This window comes from Balaenoptera ricei, chromosome X (assembly GCF_028023285.1).
Source record: "Balaenoptera ricei isolate mBalRic1 chromosome X, mBalRic1.hap2, whole genome shotgun sequence".
NCBI classification, from domain to species: domain Eukaryota; kingdom Metazoa; phylum Chordata; class Mammalia; order Artiodactyla; family Balaenopteridae; genus Balaenoptera; species Balaenoptera ricei.
The window spans coordinates 127,054,686-127,069,866 of record NC_082660.1 but is presented as its reverse complement, the minus strand read 5'-3'; the positions used below and the strand labels follow the sequence as shown (position 1 = coordinate 127,069,866).

The 15,181-nt window shown below is 38.7% G+C and overlaps 1 pseudogene; it reads left to right on the top strand.

Moving 5' to 3' along the window:
• LOC132357204 (heat shock-related 70 kDa protein 2-like) overlaps nt 1–14,866 on the top strand; it is a 63,938-nt pseudogene extending 49,072 nt beyond the window's left edge.
• The last annotated feature ends 315 nt before the right edge of the window (nt 14,867–15,181 follow it).

The following is a 15,181-nucleotide window of genomic DNA, read 5'->3' as shown; positions in this document are numbered from 1 at the left end:
TTGTGATTTCTATCCTATTATTTATTGTCCGTAGTTAGCAATGTTATCTTATCTCTAGGCAATTGCTCTTTGCTATAAGGAGATGAGTTTGCTTTTTGCCATATTCATACACCTTTGGAATAGCTATTTTATATTCATTCAATCTTGACATCTAGATCACCATATGTATAATGTAGTATAATATCATTAGAAGCTCTAGAAATAAATGGTTTCTAAGAGTATGAAAATGTAAACCAAATAAAAGATAAACAGGCAAGAGACCATACTAGTGGCAGGTTTCAATGACATATTACTTTTATCATACCTTTTCCCATATTTCATGTTATAAATAGATGTTACAGTTTCTTGAATTCTTGTTTTTCACTGAAATAGGCATAGCAAATAATATGTTTAATCACAGCTAATGTCTCCTTTTAGATTTGATTGTTTTCTACCTAATTCATCATCTTATCTTGCCTGCTACTGCTTTCTCTTCACTTCAGATTGCAGATGTGGAAAGTGTGAATTCTGCAGTATCCTTGGATAAATATTAATAGCAAAACAAATTCATCTGAGCAGATTCACCTTAGGTTATTATTGAGCACTATTCATTATGAAAAACTATCTTGTTAAAATGATAGTAACAGCAAATTTTTCTTTGATTGTGTTATATTATGACTAATTAAAACCCAAAACATAACTCTGACCTCAGCATGATTTACTGTTCTCCTGCTATTTCCCTGGACTTTCTCTAATGTAATTTTCTGTACTGGGAAAAAAGAGTAATATATTTTTTCTTGTGGGTATATATGTCCCAAGATAGAAAGATTGACTTTACATTTTCAGAAATAATTCAAATAAAATGTATAAGCAAAGTTAAATTAAATATAACTATACAGCCAAGCCAAAATGCTTTTCTTCATCAAATGGAGATCCATTCTCAGTTACCAAGATAGTTTTTCAGAGGTATAATCAAATGTGTATGTGAGCGTGAGTGTGTGTGTGTGTGTGTGTTTGTGGATTATGATTACCTACAGTTCAGTTCTAGGCCCCCTTTTTGTCATCAACAATGTAACAAATTTGGCCTTTCTAACCATTAATGCTGTTTCCATTTCTGTATTTTATTTGGTACCTTAATCTCAATTTCCATAGGTGACTGGAACAGAAAAACAAATAAGACACAGCTTTGATAGAGAATAGGTTCCAAAAATATTTGTTGACTGAAATAGAAATAAATGTTGAAAATGGAGTGGTTCGCCTAAGTACTCTGCTCACAACTGGTTTGCCAGTAGAGACTTCCAGGTAGGACTGTTAACTTACTGGTGACCAAGTCCCCCCCCACTGTCTATTATTTACCCTCTGACTTGGCTTGACAGAACTTTAGTCAGGCTTCTGTCCTCCCCACAGGCCCCTGACATTTGGGTCACCTGAAGCTTAAGCAAGCACAAAGGTGCATAATATCCCCCTTAACAGTTCATTCCAAGAATGGAGAACCGGTTGACCACACAGAGACACACTTCCTGTTGAAGAGCTCTGATCTTACCAAGCTGCTCACTCCCACCACTTGCCCCTCTCTCCCACGGAGTTCCTGCTGGCCCTGCTTCCCCCTTCATATATAAGAAAAGCCTTGCTCTGTTTGACTTTGAGGCACTTGCAGATCCTGAGGTTGGAGTCTTCTCCATATTGTAACAGTCTTTTTGAATAGAGTTTCTCCTTAGCTAAGTCCAGGTTTGTTCCCATTTGACACTGGGCAGGCAGACTGATCTTCCCAGTTGCACTTTGCCGATTCATACAATTAAGCGTAAAGATGAAGCTGTGCCGGGTCTATCCCTCTATTTGAATTTCGCTTTTTGTGGCCTCTATTCTTTGACCTCACTCAAACCCTGCTTTGAATATTTTGTCTTCCTTGTGGTCAAACGTAGAATTGAGTCTAAACCCTATGTTCTCTTTATTATATCTAAAACGGTGATACTTCTGAGACATTCTTCTCATGAGATCCTTTAGCTTATTTTTTCAGCATCTGTTTGCTCATTCTTTTCCCCTCACCTGGTTCTTGTAATTTGAATTATATGTATCTAAGGACTCTGTTTTAAACTTTTCTTTCTACATTTAGTTACTCCCGTGGCTTAAAGGATGCTTGAAATTATTTCCCATCCCCAAGCAGTGTATTTCTATTTTCCCATCTGTCTGGATTTTTCAACTGGATGTACAGGGAAAGAGTTGGGGCTAGTTGGGGCTAATAATTGTCCTATAATCGGACAATGACAAGCCTCAGTGAGATTAGTCTCTCCTGTGAGGAAACAATGTGCCTAAAGAAGGATTGGTTGAGAACTTTGAAGTGAGACTTCCTTGGCCCCTTGGTGTTTCCAGAAATTTCTGTAACTGAGGCCACAGCCTATTATAAAACACAGTTATTGTCCCTAGATGGGCTGGTCTTCACCCTCATTTCATCTGGACTTGCACAGCCTCGGTTTCACCATTCACCTGCATGGATCACTAACTGGTAAGTTCACCTACCAGCAGGCATCTGAGCACTAGAGGAAACCTTTTCTTCTTAACTCTGTTAGACTTAATAATGATTTTTAAAAATGAGAGGGAGAAGTGTGGCAGAGAAACTGTGAAAATGTATGTGAGGGAAAAGTGATGGAAAAGAATATGGGAGAGAATGTGAGTAAAAATAGGGAGAGAATGAAAGTTAGTAAAGGAACGTAAAACAGGGAAGGAGAAAATAGAAAATAAATAAAGGAATAAAGTATAACCTGTGATACTGTAGAAAGTAAGAGGGAGTGAAAAGACAAGACTTTGAGAAAATAGAAATTTATAAACATGAGAAAGGGCAAAAGATAATATGTGAAAATGAAAGAATAGGAGAAGAAGTTTAATATGGAAAAGATGAGACACTAAAATGAAATTTGAGAATGAAAAAAATGTGAGAGAATAATACAAATGTAGAGAATATGTTGAAAATATGAGATTAAACATGAGAGGAAAGTGAAATAAAGTAGAAGGACATTTATGGGGGTAAAAATGAGGAAATGAGTAGAACATGAAGTAAAGTAAGAAGCCTGGCAATGAGAAAATAGTGCCAGATAATAAAAGAATAGGAGCAAGAATGAGAAACTACAATGGAAGAAAAATGGGACAAACATAAAAGAATGAGAAGTTCGAGGAAATGAAACATGAAAAACGAGAATGAGAAAATACACAAATCATAACATTTTTTAGAGTCGGCTGAATTGTGAGCGTATGAGCCACATGGGAGAATGGAAGGCAGGACTGAGGCAGATTTGGGAAACAGCGCAGGCGCAGATACTGGCACTGGCAGAACACAGGAATCTACAAGCGTCTGGTGTGCACCTGCCATATGGTGACATGAGTAGGGGTCCAAGGCCGAGAGCTGGGACCCCGGAGCCAGGACCCCCAGAGCCTGGAGCCAAGAGCGGGGCCAGATGTCAAACCTCCCAGAGTCAGGTCGGAGAGGCAGTGGGGCAGGACGCTGCAGAGGCTCTAGAACATTCAGAATGGAATGGGAGAGGCAAGGCAGAGGGGGTGAAATTGACCACTGCCCTGGAGTTTAGTGATTTTACCTTTGCGATACAGGGGACTGTTTAACCATTTGTTTCCTCTACTCTGAAGTTGAATTTGTTATAATTTATTTGGCTAACCTCTAGATCTCGCAATTTGGGCTTTCAGAGCCCCTTGTCTTTTCTTTACCTTTACCTCAAGGTTGGATTTTGTTTGTGCTATTTTGGCTAATCTGGAGGAGAAGAGGCTTTTACTTTGTAACGGTCCGTATGGCCTCATCACTTGCTGTCCTGAAATGGGAAGCACTCTTCCGACATAGACAGGGTTACTTTTACAGGTCTACTGTCACTAGGGGAGGGCCCTTCCCTTGAGCACCTAAGGGCTCCGGAAACTCCATATCCGTTGTCTGGTCTGTTGCCTTCCCCGTGCTTTGCGCTAGTTTACTGTTTGGTGAAGTCTTTATTTGTCATTGCTTTTAAAAATTTCCTGTTTAGTTTGTTTTCCAGATTTTCAACAGGCTTATTGTTGAAAATCACCTATAACCCCACTATCAAACGAATGCCTCAATGGTCATTTATTTAAATTCTATTCTAATGGCAAGCAATATTGCTTTTTAGGGAAGGCAAGAGAGCTGTTTTGTCTTTGCTGCATGTGCTAAATTAAACAAGTGATTTTGGATCTTGAACTAAGGATAAATGTCTTGTCTAGGAAATGACAGTAATCTTGTGATTTTTGAAATGTGGAACAGCTTATTAAAATTTTATATAAGCTCCCTTTCAAAGAATATTACATATTCTGTTTTTAGAAGCTGTATATGATGAATGAATAAAAGTGAATCAATAGGTTTTAGGAATTAGTTGTGCACTTGAAGTGAACAAAAGAGAATTTTTTTTTTTCCCTAAACAAATGTGTATTCTTGGTGCCAACTAAACTAGGAATTTACGGATGGGAAAATGCCTCAGGATGATTCCATAAATCCTTTTACCATGCAGATTTTTCTCCATGGAAATTTCACAGTTTCTTTAGAGGGAAAGAAATTTACCTTGGTGGAGAATATATATATATATTCCTTGCAAAGAATAGAACATTCAAGGTGTAGTAATGAGATCTATCAGGAACCGTTACCTCTAGCCAGTGGGTTGATGCTTGGCATTGCTTAGGGACTTGCATCTAAGAGTTGACTTAGCAAGTTAAATTCATTTTTTTCCTACCAAGTGCTTGCTTCTCCCATATAACCTATTCTTTTTTTCTTTCCTCTTAAACATTTTTAAAAACTTATTGCCAGTATGTAGTGTGTTTTAAAAACGAGTCACTTGTCTCACCCCTTGTCTTGGTTTCTAAGATGCACTCTTCAAAGTGTTCTATTAAAAGATTTCAACGCAATTCACATGGAGATTGTAGGGGAGCAGAATTTGCCACCCCAAAATATGTCTCTTTGGGATATTAATTATTTTAACCTGGTTAACTTCTAAGAAACAGCAGACAAGGGAAAAACCTTGAAAACCAAGTAGGGGTCACCCTTTTCAAAGAAACATTTACATTTACAAGGGAAATCTCTGTTCATAAGGGTGTTTTCCTCTCTATACCAAGAAGAAAATGACTAAATCTCTGGAAATTTATCAGTGGAGAAGGCATGGACTTAAATCTGCATAACAACCTTACCCTTGTTTACTGTGCTTTTCCTGGTCACCTCTCATAACTGGCTCCCTCACCCCCAACTTCTTCTTTTGTCTTTAGCTGGAGATGGTATTTAAGGTGGTGGCTTGGGCCATTTTGGCGAGTTACTCAGTTCTCCTGGGTCTCTCCCAAGTATACATGTTGTTAAACTTTGATTTTCTTATTAATCTGTCTCATGTCAATTTAATTCTTAGACCAGCCAAAAGAACCTAGAAGAGTAGAGGGAAATTTCTTCCTCCCCAGCAAAATCTTTCAAGATCTTTGACTACTGTAAGAAATATATATGAAATTCAAGAAAATGCTTAGCCTCTGAATATCTTATGAATAGTTATTTAAAAATAATAATTCCCAAATGAATTCCATGTTTCTAAATTATTATATTTAATAAGCTATTTTTATTTGTACAATTTATCTCATTGTAATTAACTTCTGGCTCTACATTTATCTGTTGGTTCCTGTTTGTTTCATTTTTAGTCTTCAGACTTTTTTGGCTTATCAGAGAATGTTTGAATCAGTATTTCCATAAGTTAATGGTAGGAGTTTTACAAACTACAGAATGCAAAGAGAGCAAATTATCCTTAAAATTGGACAATCCAAGGGTTATTTAAAAGATGTTTCCCTTGTAAATGCAATGAAATAATGTAGCAATTAGAAATGAGCCATACAAATGTGTACTCCAATTGTGAACCCTAGAAAGGTGACAGTGTAATGAGATTTGACAGCATGTAGAAAGGTGAAAACTCATTAACAAGCTAGGATCTGCATTAAAAATAATTGATTAGCATTTTTGTATTATATAAGAAGATGGCTTAGCATTTCAGGAGGAGAGCAGCAGTTGTGTGGCATTTAAATCTATTCTGAATTTTAAATGATCAGTTTAAAAAAATTACAGAAAATTCTTATGCAAATGAAATATAATCAAGCCATGCTTCAGACTCATTATGCGTGATTGATATGCACTGTAACTTGCTTACTAATTTAAGGAGCAGAGGAATTCCAGTTACCTATCGTATTGTGGATGCAGTGCTGTGCCTCACTGCTGGAAGTGATATTAAATTTATTATGATAAACGGTGTAAACCAACAAGTTGGGTCCTTATCCAACTTGACATTTATGTGAAATGATAAGAATTTCTTATTATCCTGAAAACCTTAGCTTCCTCATAAATGTTGAGATCTTTTGGAGATTCTTAAAGATATCAACATCAAGAGCATGAGAGAGAATATAGGTAATAGAGAAGAGTACTTTGTAATGCCTTTAGAAGAAGACTTGTTGACCTAAAAGTTTGTTTCTTAGTGATCAGTAATTAGAGAGTTCTCTAATGTGTTCCTTTAGTGAGTTCATGTCTAGTTGTGAGAAAACTTGGTCATGAAATTGCAAATTGGGCTAACCTTGCAAACTATGAAGTTATTAACGTGCCCACATTTCTCCCAGCTTCCAGAGTTTTAACAATTTTTAAGTGTATCAAAACCTACAAAATCCATACTGGTCAATTTCAGCACTTCTTCATCTAACTTTAGGATTTTCACAATACTGATTGGTTCAGGAAAAAAGCTAAAATTGATGTATCAAAAGTCAGTGTTTCTTTATTTTTTTAAGTTTTAAGAAGACAGATTTTAAGATGCCCTTTCTTTTTTTTTTTTTTTTTTTTTTTTAAGATGCCCTTTCTGATACTGCTTGCGTGTTGGACTTACCTTGGAAATCTATGATGTTAACATCCTCAATTTTCTCAGTTTTCAAAGTTTTTAAAATTAACTTTTTAGTTAATATTTTTTAGGCTCTTTTTTTAGTTAAACACACACACACACACACAAACAGTGATTGGTTCAGGATAAAAGCCAATGTTGGCATACCAAAAGTGTTTCTTTCTTATTTTGTAAGTTTTATGTGACAAATTTTAAGATGTCTTCATATTAATGATATGTAATTTGTAATTTTAAAGGCTTTTGTAATTGGTAGCATTTTTCATTGGTATTTTAAATGATACTTAATTTTTATGATTTTGATAGTAATATATTTTCACAGTAGAAAATTTGGAGGACAGAAACATATGAAGGAAGCAAAATCAAAAAATTACCTTGAAGGGAAGCAGAATATGTCACCCCCAATCCAAAATATGCCTCTTTGGCATAAGGATTATTTTGAGCAGATTATTTTTTAAGAACCAGCAGATTTAGGAAAAGGTCTGAAAATCAGTAGTAGCGTTACCTTTTGGTAAGGGACTCTTCCATTTATAAGGGAAATCTCCATTTGTAAGGGTGTGTCCCTCTCTACTAGGAAGAAGAGGGTGACTCTGAAATTCTAGAAAGTCTTATCAATGGAGAAGGCTTGAACTTTTCCTGGGTCTCTCCCATGTGTAAGGAGGGATACATGTTATTTAACTTCTGTTTCTTTTTCTCTTGTTAATCTGTCTTTTATTACAGGGGTTGTCTCAGCCAAGAACCTAGAATGGTAGAAGGAAAATTAGTTTTTCTTCTGTATAATATATAATATTATAATTCAGAGTTAACCATGGTTAACATTTTGTTATATTTCCTTCCAATCTTTCCAGTATGAGTGTTCTTCAGTGTTCACTTAAATCCAGTAGAGGAGATGGGTTCAAGATGGCAGAGTAGAAGGACGTGCTCTCACTCCCTCTTGCGAGAACACCAGAATCACAACTAGCTGCTGAACAATCATCAACAGGAAGACACTGGAACTCACCAAAAAAGATACCCCACATCCAAAGACAAAGGAGAAGCCACAATGAGACGGTAGGAGGGGTGCAATCACAGTAAAATCAAATCCCATAACTGCTGGGTGGGTGACTCACAGACTGGAGAACACTTACACCACAGAAGTCCACCCACTGCAGTGAAGGTTCTGAGCCCCACGTCAGGCTTCCCTCTCTGCCCCCGCTATTATCTTCGTCTGGGAGTATCTGTCCCCAGGGGACAGACTCCAGCTGCTCAGCCTGGGCCCCATCTATCTCCTGCCTCAAGACCACATCAGATATGACTTTCCTTTCCCTTCTGTGTGTACATAGGCAGCTTCTCCTTTGATTTCAGGCTCCAGGTGAGTGTTCGGTGCAGTGACTGGATGGGCACAAAGGGCCTGTATCCCCACTTCAGCACGTGCTCTAATATAATGGTGTTTCACTTGGCAGAGTGCTCTTGTCCGTATATTAATAATTATATTCATTATGATATTAATAATTTTCACAGTGGCCCTGTCTACAGAGTAAAAATCCCATCTTCGGGCAAGTCAGCTGGACCTCAGCAAAGTTAAGTGACTTGTATAAGCTCAGGCCTCTCAGATGTGGTGGAGCCAAAGCCAGAATTTCAATTTTTCTGATCCCATTACACCACGTGGCGGGGTGTGTGTGTGTGTGTGTGTGTGGCTGTGTGTGTGTGTGTGTGCGTGCACACACGCACGTGTAGGTGTGCTTGTGTGAAAGTGTGTGTTTATATCCTCTTCTGTAGCTGAACAGCAGTTACAGATATTTTCCTTTTAATGTTTTTCTCTCTTGCAAATACCCATGCAGGTTTAGAATAGAGCATTCTTTTTCTTTAAAATAATATTATCTATTACTTACGAATACCAAACTTAAGGGAAAGGAATAATACAGTGCTGACCTGTGTACTTACCACCCAGCTGAAGAAACAAAACATTACAGTTAAAGCCTTTGATGTGCCCTGCCTGATCCCATTTTCTTCTCTGCCCTTATAGGCTATACTGCACTTTTAGTATAATTTTTAAATGACCACTCTTTTATATATTAACAGTTTAGTTTGTGTCTAAGACTAATCGCACGTATATGTATATTCATATATATGTATGTATGTGCATATATGTATATAAGTGCATATATGTATATAAATGTATGCTTGATACTTCTGAAATTATAATTAAGATCAATAATAATATATTGCATTTCCATAGCAATTTACATTTCCAAAGTACTTTGAAATATTTCATCGCATTTTACTTTTATTAATTGACATGTGTGCCTTAGTCTTTGGAACCTGCAAAGTCTCTGAAAGTCGGATAGATATACATGTGTGAGGCTGGGTAGTGCAACATAACCGCTTTAGATAGTCCCATATCCTAACCCTTGTGCAAATGCTAGAGAATAATGCTTCAGAATTCTCAGTTCTGAGTAGTCATTAATGTGAAGCAATGGGGTAGTATTCCACTTTTGAGTTGTAATCAAATGCACCATCTATATGCATAAATACATTTTAATTCATGACGTTATTGTAGACATAAAAAGTTGACATATATTTGACTTAGGAGCAACACCTGCAGGTTTCTTGGAACCTCTCGACATTCTTTACTGACAGTTCTCACAAATCAGATTTTCTCCTATGGTTCCTTTCCTATTTCTGGTTAGATCAAGCTGGATGAATTATCTCCCTCTGTTTCATTCCTTAGCTTTTCCAGAGCCACATTTTGCTCTGGGAAGGGGAGAGAAGAGTCAACTGATTTTCTTCCTCAGACTCAGAATGGGTGCAGTAATTTTCTATACTATATTTCAGGCCGTTATTCTCATCTTCCGAAGCAATTTATTGTCTTTAACCTGATTTTTATCCCTAAGGCTAAATCATCATTTTTATATTGGGGATAACACAGCTGCTGGGGGATTGCATAAAGGACTGAGGAATAGTCAAATTGGAAGAAAAGCAAAGTTAACCCTTGACCAGCTGGTATATACTAAGTAATGTCAGGAAATGAATGCTATAGGGTTGTAGCCCCAGACTAGCCCCTGGAGGGGGGTGATTCAACCTTATTTATTAGCAAATTCCTGTGGGTCTCACGAGAGAATTCACTCTTGGCAGTGTAGGGAGTAATGACAGGTCCCGGATGAAGGCATACAAATAATCTGTTTTTGTTGCATGGATTCCTTACATTACCAAATGCAATACTTACGGTAATTATGATTTTTTAGAGAACCAGCTATACCCATGAACCTCAAAGAGGTGGCTCTGTTAGTTAAGAAATACCCAACTGACGAAAGGGGTAACACAGTGACTACCTGTGTGCATCTCAGCCAGCTGAAGAAATAAAACATTCCTTATAGTTCATGGCTTTCACTCACCATTTCTGCCCTTCAGAAGTCTCAAAACCTTTCATTTGAACTAAACGCTCTCAGGCAGTGGGGGCTATGAAGGAGATGATTTGTTCCACAGTTAGCATGCCGCTTGGGAAGGTGGGGTTTAATCCTCTAGGGATCTCCCAAGTTCCAGAGGAAGTAGAAGGCTCTCAAGAAAGAGGACTGGGGAGCAGTATTCCCAACCCAGGCTGCTGTGGCTTAGAGACTTCCAAACTTGTCTAGCAACTTACTTGTCAGATTTCAAATTGAGCTTTCCACTTTAGGTTGAATATTGGGCTAAAAGCTAGCTGACATATTAACTTAGAAGATATTTCACTAACAGCTGCCCAAAGAGACTAAATATTTACCACACTTATATTTTTATAATATAAATATAAACTAATAAATATAGACTAATATATTTACCACACAATATAGGATAAGGAAAGCAAATTAAGGAAAGATTATAAATGAAACTAGGTGTCATGTCCTGATTAAGAAAATGTAGTCCCTCCCCTCACCCACCCCCGGCCCAGTAACATGGGATTATTTTGGCGCCATAACCCGACAGAATACTTGACAACATTGCCATGTAATCATTCTGCAGGAAATCGGGCTTGGCTGAGTCTGGACTGACAACATGGTGGCTGGTATAAACTGTAGTTTAGCTGACTACTTAGCATTGAAAGTAAAAAATAAACATGTAATTCCTGAAAACAAGGGATGGTTTATGAAATAAACATTTTCTGCTTTAGAAAAAAAGCTTTATGAAATTCAAGAGGGTTTTGTTTTTAAAACATTACTTACTAATTGCATTTAAGCATAAAAATAACTCTTATGGTTTTCTTTCAGCCTCCTCCATACTGTTGCATATACAATATTTAATTAGATGATTCATTAAATTTATGAATGTTTTCAACTCGTGTTGAATATAACTTATTAAATTTTAATTTTAAATGACGCTGTAATAACCTCTTTGGGAGTCATCCTGCTTAGGCTGGCTGTGACTGCAGACATTCACATATTCTGCCTGTGCAGCTAGAGGGGCTGCATACACGGACAACTCAATGGCTTTCCTTCCCTCTACTCTCTACCTGTGTTCAGCCCCGGTATAACTTAGCAACTTTTCTCATCAACTGATCAGTGATCTGCACATAGGAGGTAGTCAGCAAATGCTAAGTGATGCAAATATTTCTGTTTGAGCAGCCAGTGTAATCAAATGAAGTAATTGCAAGATTTTAAAAAGTCAGGTATCCCAGTTCTGTCTATAAGTATCTGTGCAATCTAGGGCCATCCCTTGACCTCTCTGGGTCTCAGTTTTCTTACCCGTCATCCAAATGGCTTAGACCCAGTGGTTTCTGAAGACCAGCCCAGGATTAACCTTCTCTACTTCCATGTCCCTCCCCTCTCATCCTGCCTACTGTCTCAGATCCATCTTTCCCTCCACTGAAGACACTGCTCTATGACTTACCTTAATGTCTTAGAGTTAAGTATTTGCTGTGCTTGCCATTTTTCAGATTTATCACCAACTTCTACATTGCCATTTGGAGAAAAATAAAAATAGCTTTTCCCTGTAAACTGAGAATGTTGCTACATATTTGCGATCTGGACCATCAAGTGAAACATTCTTCTGGTTGGGAGTGGCCCTTGCCTTCCTGCCCTCAAGTTCCCTGGCTGCTTCCATTTAGTGCTTCGATGGGGAGTCATGAGGACCAGCTACCAGATCTCCATCTGCCACCAAATCCCTGTGTCACCAAGGGCCAGTTGCTTCCCAACTTGCACCTCAGTTTCCCCAGATGTCTAATTAGGGACCTTTATTTGATTATATCTAGAATCCATTATATTCTGATTCTTTGTGAATCTGTGTTTTAGGGTTGCCAGTTATTTAAAGACAAGAAAAGTCAGAAGAACTTTTAATGAGCACCTACTGTATGTCAAGATGGTAGGTATACTTTAAAGGTAAGGAAAGTGAGGAGCAGAGTGGTTAAAAAGCATGCCTAATCATTAATAAACTAACCAAGCTGCAGATGGCAGAGTCAGGACTTGAATCTGTGTCTGTCTGATTCCATAAGCCATACTGGCTGGAAAGGTTAGTTGGATGTGTTTTATTTTATTTATTGTATTTGGTAGGTGATAGGGAACAAGTTTTTAAGCAAGGGTTAGTGTGATTAAAGGCATAATTTTAAAAGGTCAGCATGATGGTGTTCCTAGAGGATAGCGGCCGTATTTAATTTCTCCCTTTACTTTCAGTATCTAACACAGTGTTTAGCAAATGGCAGTTACATAATTGATGTTTATTGAATGGAGAGATGGATGGATGAATGACGGTGATGCATAAGTCATGAAATCAGAGAAAGGAGAAATACTAGTGGTAATGCTACTGTGATAATCTAGATATGAAGTAATAAAAATTTGAACCAGAGTGGTGGCAGTGGGACAGGACACATGCAAAGAGGAAAAATTGACTGGACCTAGAAACAAATTAAATGTGGGCACGAGAGACACCAAAATGGCTCCAAGGGCTTTTGAAGCCTTGTTGGTTGCCATTGATGGCTTGATATCATCCTCAGAATTCTGGTGGTCATCTTGTAATCAGGCATCTATTCACAAATGCAGGGGAGGGCTGCAAACAATAGAAGACAAGTGGAACACATTACCATCTGAATGAATTGTAAAACTGAATGCATTTATATTTGAGTTTGACCCACATAAGGACCGCAATACAGCAAACAGGAGGTGCTGGAGAAAATAGAGGATATAGGTCTCATGTAGAGGTTCATTGCAAGAGGCTATAGTTGACACTGATTTCTTTTAAACTATTTCAGCCTCACTTACCCCCTTCTCTTTCTTTACTCAAGACGTCTCCCTTTGGTATTGAACTGGGTACCGCTTATTCGCGAGTAGGGGTCTTCCAGCATGGAAAAGTAGAGATCATTGCCAATCACCACGGCAACTGTACCAGTCCAAGTCGCTCTCACAAAGTGAACACCTCATCGATGGGGTTGCTAAGAACCAAGAGGCAATGAACCTCACCAGTACCATCTTTGATGCCAAGAAGCTGATCGGATGCAAGTTTGATGATGCCACAGTTCAGTCAGAAGGAAGCACTGGCCTTTCCAAGTGATTTGTGGAAAGGGAAAGCCCAAAGTAATTGTAGATTATAAAGGAAATAATATTTTTTTCCCCTAGAGGAGATATCTTTCATGGTTCTAAGCAAGATGAAAGAGTTTGCTGAAGCCTATTTAGGGGAAAAAAAGTAGAAATGCAGTAATTACTGTTCCAACCTACTTAAATGATTCACAGTGTCGGGCCACCAAGGCTGCAGGGATCATCACTGATCTTAATATCCTGGGAATCATTAATGAGCTTATTGCAGCACCATACTCCATGGCTTGGATTTAAAAAAATAAATCCCAAAACACCTGACGCTTTAAAAAAGAGAAACGTGCTGATATTTGACTTAGGTAGTGGCACCTTTGATGTATCTATCCTAAACATCCAGGATGGCATCTTTGAAGGAAAATCCACAGCTGGTGACACACATCTGGCTGGGGAAAATTTTGATAACTGTATGGTGAATCACCTGGTTGATGACTTCAAATGCAAGCGCAAGAAGCATACAGCCTCCAACAAGCAGGCAATGTGCCGCACCGAGGCTGCATGTAAGAAGGCAAAATGTATTTTGAACTTCTTTGCTCACCCCGGGCTTGAAATTGACTGGTTCTATAAGGGTGTGGATTTCTACCCTTCCATTTCCTGCGCCCACTTTGAGCAGCTCAGTGCTTATCTCCTCCGTGGTACCTTGAAGCACGTACAGAAATCTCTGAAGGATGCCCAACTTGACAAGAGCCAGGTTAATGGAATTGTGCTAGTGGGTGATTCCACTTGTATCCCAAAGTTCCAGAAATTGCTGAAAGATATCTTGAATGGAGAGGATCTCAACAAGACCACCCACCATGATGAGGCCACGGCGTGTGGCACAGCTGCACAGGCAGCTCTTCTCACAGGCGACAAATCAGAGCACGTGCAGAGAAGCCCGTTGATGTTACCCCTTTCCCAACAGGCACCGAGACAGCAGGGAGGATGTGGCATCCCTTATCAAGAGAAACACCTCAATGCCTCCAAAGCAGACCCAGATGTTCCCAGCTTACTTTGACAACAAGACCACTGTCTTAGCAAAAGTGTATGAGGGAGAAAGGGCTTTAATGAAAAGAAACTGCTTGGCAAGTTCATACTTTCTGGGATCCTCTAGCTTACTGTGGTGTTCCTGACATCCAAGTGACCTTCGACAGGGTCACCAATACCATCCTCAGGGTACCTGCTGCAGACAAAAATGCTGGCAGGAAGAACAAAATCCACATTACTAATGACGAAGGCTGTTTCAGTAAAGATGATATTGACCAGATTGTAAAAGAAGCAGAAAATGATGGAGTAGAAGGTGAAGTCAATAAAGATCGGGTAGCAGCCAGAAGCACTGCAGAATTCTGCACCTTCAGTGGCGTGCAGATGGTTGGAAATCCTACTGGGAGACTCCATTTCAGTCAAGAAGATAAAAGGAAGGTTCTTGAAAAGTGCCAGGAACTGTTAAACTGCCTCGAGTGTAACCAGAGCTGAGTGTGAGTGTAAGTGGGCTTCACTCCGCAGTGGGATCTGGCCGCTGGGGCTTCCCCAGCGCAGCCGAGCCTCTGGTTAGTATCAGGGAAGTGGGCTAACAGTCATTCTTTGGAGAGACTTTCCTGGTCTCCACAGTCATTTATGCAGTTTCAATATTTCATGCTTAGTTTGCAGCATCAGTGTGTATGTTTGAAAAAGGACAGATTCAAAACTTAATGATAAATATTTGTAAGTTTATTCAACATTTTAATATTAATGCTTCTACATCTTGTGGGTTACGAACTTCATCACATATTTTCACACCTGCAGTTTGTG